Source organism: Cryptomeria japonica, chromosome 10 (genome assembly GCF_030272615.1).
Source record: "Cryptomeria japonica chromosome 10, Sugi_1.0, whole genome shotgun sequence".
In the NCBI taxonomy this organism is placed as follows: domain Eukaryota; kingdom Viridiplantae; phylum Streptophyta; class Pinopsida; order Cupressales; family Cupressaceae; genus Cryptomeria; species Cryptomeria japonica.
Genome location: NC_081414.1, coordinates 56253038 through 56259579, shown reverse-complemented (window position 1 = coordinate 56259579; position 6542 = coordinate 56253038).

Below are 6542 nucleotides of genomic sequence, written 5' to 3'. Positions count from 1 at the left end.
TATAGCATTAACACTAATGCATGGTCTTTTAGAAGCTTTAGTACCTGCAGGGATTATAGCCAAGTCCAAAAGCATAATGTTGAAAATTAGTCTCTAGAGGAGCTCTTATCCCTTGTTCATTAGCACCACAACCATTTCCATGATACCCATGCTTAGCAAAAATGCGAAAACCATGACCATAACGATCAGCCATTTTAGGAAGAGAAGGTGGTTTTTCATAAGACAAAGAATCAAACTCTTCATAATTATAGATGTGGGGAGAAGAAGTTTGAGAAGCGGCCACAAAATTATTACTCATAGATTCAAGTAAGGTTGATTGATTTTTAGTTTCTTCTTTCTTTTCAACTTTGTGATTTTCAGCTTCTTCCTTCTTTTCAACTTTAATTTCTCTAGAAGGAACCTTATATTCACCTACAAATGTAGGGTTAAAATCAAGAGATCCCCAATCATCCTCTGCGAGAACCTTCTCAGATCAAAATCCTTTTTATGTGTAGTTTCAAGTTGAGAAGGATCTTCTTCAAGAGTTCCAGACTCATCTGAAGGATTTTGATCATCGGAGAGCGAAGACTCATCGATAGGTTTCTTGTTTAAAGAGTCATCACTAGACGAGGATGGCTTAGAAGAATCTCCTTTGGAATTAGATGTTTGCAGACAAGCTTGAAAATTAGTATCACCTATCAAAGTATATGTCTTATTGTTATAAACAAATTTAACTTGTCTATGCAATGTAGAGGGGACAACTTGCATGCTGTGAATCCAAGGCCTCCCTAATAACAAGTTATATGTTAAATTTCCCGGCATAACATAGATAGGAGTAGGCAAAGTAACAGGTCCCACTATGAGAGGTAAGGTGATGATACCTAATGAAGTCTTAGCCACATTGTTAAAGCCACAAATGGGATGAGAGTCAGGCTCAATAAGAGATGTATCCACATTCATCTTATGCAATAGGTTAATACTACACACATTAAGGCCAGAGCCATTATCTACTAGTGTTCGTCTTATAGCAGTGTCTTTCATGACAACCACAATCATCAAGGGATCATATTGTTGTTGAATTTCACTTGTAGGCAACTCATCTTGGGTAAACACAATTTGAGCTTTAGGATTCATCACATAGTTAACAAAAGATGCTATATTACTAGATGTATTCGGTGGAGGAACATTCAAATCTTTCAAGGCATCTTGTAACATTCCATGATGAGCGGAAGAAGTTTGAATCAAATCCCAAAGGGATATCTTAGCAGGGGTAGCTTTAAGTTGTTCTATGAGATCATATTCCTTACCCATAACTTGCGAAATACGGGGAGCTTGAGGAAGAATTGGTTGAGGATTAGGAAGAGAGACTGGAATAATAGGAGGAGGATTAGGTTGCCTATTATTTCTGGTATGATAGGTATGGGCAACCGCATGATAACTCTCTCTAGTTATTTGCTTAGCATAATTGTAAGGACTTATAGGTTTTCTTCCTTGTACAGTGATGATTGGTTTATTCGGGGTATGAAAGGAATCATGATCATACCTCCCTTGGACAGTAAGGAGAGGTGATTTAGGAATTTGAAAGGTGGGAGAAGGATAAGCACCTTGGACTTCAAAGAGAGGCTTGTTATATTCATTCAAATTTATCATGTTAACCAATTTAGAGGTCTTGTTTTTGTTTATAGGTTTCGACAAAGACACAAAGTCATCAAGAGCATCATCCAACAAAGCATGATCATATCGGTTAAAAGGTTTGTCTTTTGATTCAAAAGGAGACATCTCCTCATAGAGGGGATTATTGAAAACAACCATGTTACTAGATTCAGGGGAAGAGTGGATAGGAATGTATCCTTGAGAGGAATCATTCAACTTATCTTTCTCATCACACCTAAATGGCATAGTAACAAGGTTTATGAGTTTTTGGTAAAATGAAGGTTTAGCATCCTTAGGGTTTAAAAACTCATCTAAAGCTTCATCTAATTCATCTTGGCAATACTCATAATAATCATCAAAAGCACGAACATTTTGCAAATAAAAATCTGACATTTTGAAAGGATTACATAAAATTTAAACACACAATGCAAAGAAACACACTCTTTTTTTTTTTCTTTTTAATGAAAATGAAATGAAAACACACTAAATCTAGATCTAGATCTAACAAATGTAATGCAAGAGGAAGCAATGATAGATTCATGTTGGGTTCACCAAAATGTGTAGTAGAAAAAGCGAGACTAGGTCAACATACCCTAATCCTACTCTTTGACACACATTACGGAATATGAAAGAGCCTAGAGATATCGCACAATTGGCTACTTCTTTTGGTGAAAGAGAGAGCCACAGGATATCTATTAGGATTCCTATTCCCTTGTTGAAATTGTAAGATCAAGTAATGCAAGTTCAAACCCTAATCTCAAAATGCAAGTATGAACTAATAACAAGATTGCAGAATTGAGATTAAACAATGAACAGCTATAAGTACAAGGATGAAATAAGAATACAGATATGTACCCAGAGTCAAAATCGGACTGAAAATGTTCAGGACGGGAGTGCGGGCACCACTATCCTGAAAACTGCACCGGAAACCACTGTTCTGCACTTTGAAACACTGTCTGGAAACTGTCTGCAAACTGTCTGTCCGGAGGACCAGGGCGCCCAATGCCTCTATCCCAGGGACCAGCACGCCTAGTGTCCCTGTCCTGGCAAGACTAGGGCGCCCAGCGCCCTTGTCCCAGTCTCCTGCTCTGCAATTTCACACGGAGTGCTGTTCCAACCTTCTCTCTCCGGATCTGTATCCCGCGACATCGTCCGAATCTCAAAACCTGCAATAATATCTGAAAAGGGGGAGGGGCGGCTATATAGGGTTTTACCTTAGTCAAACCCCCACTTTGGTGATTTCCACCTCCACGAATAGCCAAGTTGTTTTGTAAAATGTATTGTGTGTGCAGACCTAGTGTGTGTGCAAGGTCCAAAATGCAAGAAAGCAAACTAGAGCAACCTAGAAAGTAGACCCTAATTGCTTGCAAATGATAATGTAAATTCTCTAAATCAAGATGCAATGTTATCTAAAGCATGCATAAATGATGTATCAAAGCTTATGCAAAGACATGAAAACAATACGAAATCATACCCAACCCTCAAGGGAGGAGTACAAGCCAATCTTCAGTCGGTAATCTCCTATTGTTCTTCAATGTCTTCCAAGCCCTAAGTGGATGAATGAATTTGATAGATGCTTGATAGAATGATGTTTAATGTTGTTGAAGTCCTCAAAGATCTGCTCTTTCGCTGCATATGAAGTTCCTGGAAACAAAAATCCCATCCCTTCAAATGAAGAAGGAGAGCTCTTAATTAGGAAACCCTAGATCAAAAATTCATATTTTGGCCGACCTAGAGATTGAATATCCCGCCAATTTCTTGGGGTTAAGCTTTATTTTATGATTGGATCGTGCTCCCAAAATTTCGGGAAAAATGTCCGAGACCATGTGCACCGGGCGCCACGGTCCTTGCAACTTTTCACCAAAATTTCAGGGCCGTCGGATATGATGATTTTAGAGAGAATCCCGAAGTTACAGGTGATTTCGAGATGTTTTGACCCCGAAACCAAGCCCCCAAGTTTGAAATAGGACTTAATTATGGTTTTTGATTGAGTGATGTATTAGAGGAATAAAATGCGAGGGGGGCGCTTTAGTGAAAGGGCCCAACTTTATGATGTAGAGAATGATGAAATAGGACCTTAGACCTAATTAATTTGATTAATTAAGTGCTAAAGGAGAAATGCAATGCAGAATGTAAAATGCACTAAGGGGGGTGCTAAACTAGGTGTGAAATTGTACCACCCTAGCGAGTGCGTACAATTTACGACGCTACAGGAACATTGATGGGTGGGTGCATTAATGTTCTGATTGTTTCTAGATCTACACCATACTTGTTATAGTTAAAGCATTTCCCATTAAATTTGTATGTATTAAGTTGTCTTATTGGTTTATTGTGATCATGATTGTTTGCAGTACCGAAACTTTCTCCAACTTCAAATCCAAGTCCATTAGTATCTCCATTAGGTTTTTGACTTTTTAGCATATCATCAAGTTCCTCTGAACTTTTCTTGAATTTCTCTTTATGTTGATTTGTAGTAGCCAACTCATTTTCCAGAAATCCTTTTTGTCTCATAAGTTTAGTTTTATCATGTTGCATGTGAATTAGATCTATCTTCAACATATCATTTTCATGACTGAGTCTTCTAGATTTTCATTTCCTGCATCATTGAGTCTCCTAGTCAAGTCATCTTCATTCTTCTTCTTGTCTTCAATGTCTTTACAAAACCTCATAGTCATATCTTGCATCTCATTCTTCATATTACTATTTTCTTGTCTCAACTTGTTCACAAGCTCATTAAGAGTTTCTTTTTCATCATTATCATTATGCATCTTCTCATGAAGTTCTTTTCTTTTATTTCGAGCTATAGTAAGATTCTCCTCAAGTCCTTAATGAATTCCTATGTCATCCTCAGATCATTTTCAAGTTTGATATTCTTCAACTTCTTTGCATTATAATCTACAAGAGCTCTTTCCAATTGTTTTCTTAAGTTCTCCATCTGTACAGGTGTTAGAATCTTCCTCAAGTTGTTAAGCTTTTGAAAATAGACAACCAAGCTCTAATACCAATTGTAAGGATTAATGATAGTCCTAAAGATACTGAGAGGGGGGTTGAATAAGTATCTAATCAGTTAGCAAAATATTTAACCTTATTAACTATTTTGTATTCCAAAATAGTGTACCAGTAAATAAGAATTAATGCAGTAAATAGGAACAATAAAGACAACAAGGAAAACACACCATAACACAAGATGTTTAACGAGGAAACCCAGTGTGGGAAAAACCTTGGTGGGATTTGTGACCCACAATATTCACTCACTGACCAATGAATAAATATTACTTACAATGAGGGGCCTACACATGCAGGAAGGCCAACTGCCTATAGCTCACTACTCAATCTACAAGATAGAAGTCTCACTGACTTACAAAATGGATTTATTAAAATCCAATACAATGTACTACTTCAAATCAGCTTCAACTATGCTAGGTTCAGTACTGGTTTAAGCTCATACTATAACCATAACCTTATACAAAATCTGCCTCATGCATTCGCATATATCTTCCTTCCTATTCGCTCATTCCTTCTCTTATTCCTATTAGCTTATTCATTACAAAATAATTTACAAGATCTCATACATATATGAGTCTATTACAATATACCATGTTAGATCTTACAAAAGATAATTACAATAAAATACAATAAACAAAAGTTTATTCCCTCTTGACTAGGGTGTCAGTATGCATTGTTGTCGTTGCCAGTGAAGTGCCTACTAGTGGTTTACCAGATGAATGCGAGACGGTTGCCACAAGGTTGCCTGAAGGTTTCCATCAATGAGAACACCATCAATTCTCATTAGAGTGTAGAATGCCAACATCAGCATCATAATCTTCAAGTGCCATCTCAAGTTGCTTCTCCAAAGCCATATCCATGGATTTCAGATTCAGGATCTTCCTCAAGCTATTAAACTTCCTCTGAGGCACAAGGCTATGATACCAATTGTTTGAATCCAATAACACTGAGAGGGGGGCTGAATCAATGTTATACCAAAATGATTAATTTTAGCCTTATTAAAACATGCATACACCAACCGGTATACTAGTACATATAGAATTGAAAGAAGTAAAGCAACCAATAAGCCAAACATATGTATGAGAACCATAACACACAAAATTTTACGTGGAAAACCTCAAAGAGGAAAAACCATGGTGGGATTTGTGACCCACAATATCAATCCACTAGCAATACGAAGAGATATTACAAAATATGAAGGGCCTGCACTTGCAGGAAGGCTTACAACCTAAAGCATACTAGTTAATCACAAAAGCAGCCTCACTTACTACATAAGAATCTAGACTACAACCCGGAGAAGTGTAAAACTGCTAAGATAGCATCTTTTTGTTAGGCCCAATATGGAAAGCTAATGTACTGAGAGGGGAGGGGTGAATCAGTACTTCAAAACTTTTCTTCAACAATAACTTTACTGTTATATATAAATCAAATAGTGTAGTAACACAATATAAAGCTAAAACAAATAGATAACAATCATACATGATTCACTCCATAACACATATATTTTGATTATGCCAAAATTGTGGTGGGGATGGCACCAACTTCACTACTACAATAATAAAGGTTGCTCAGTTAGAGATACATGTTTAGCTATTTCTGATAGCTTACCTTGTTAGGAGTATCAAGATCTATTAGATCTACCTTGCTAAAGGATTTTACAACATTTAAACTAAATGCTGCACCTAGTTAGAGGCTTTACAATTTATAGACTTGATTAGAGTCTTTTACCCTGTTTAAGGTTTCTCTTACAACTTCAAAATATTACAATAAAATCATTACAAATATCTGCAACTTTACATCTAGAATGTTATAGCAGATTCTATGTGCTCAGAATAAGATTACCTTGCTTATAACATACCTTGGTAACCCATATAGTAACTTGGTAAACCCTTCTATTTAATTTT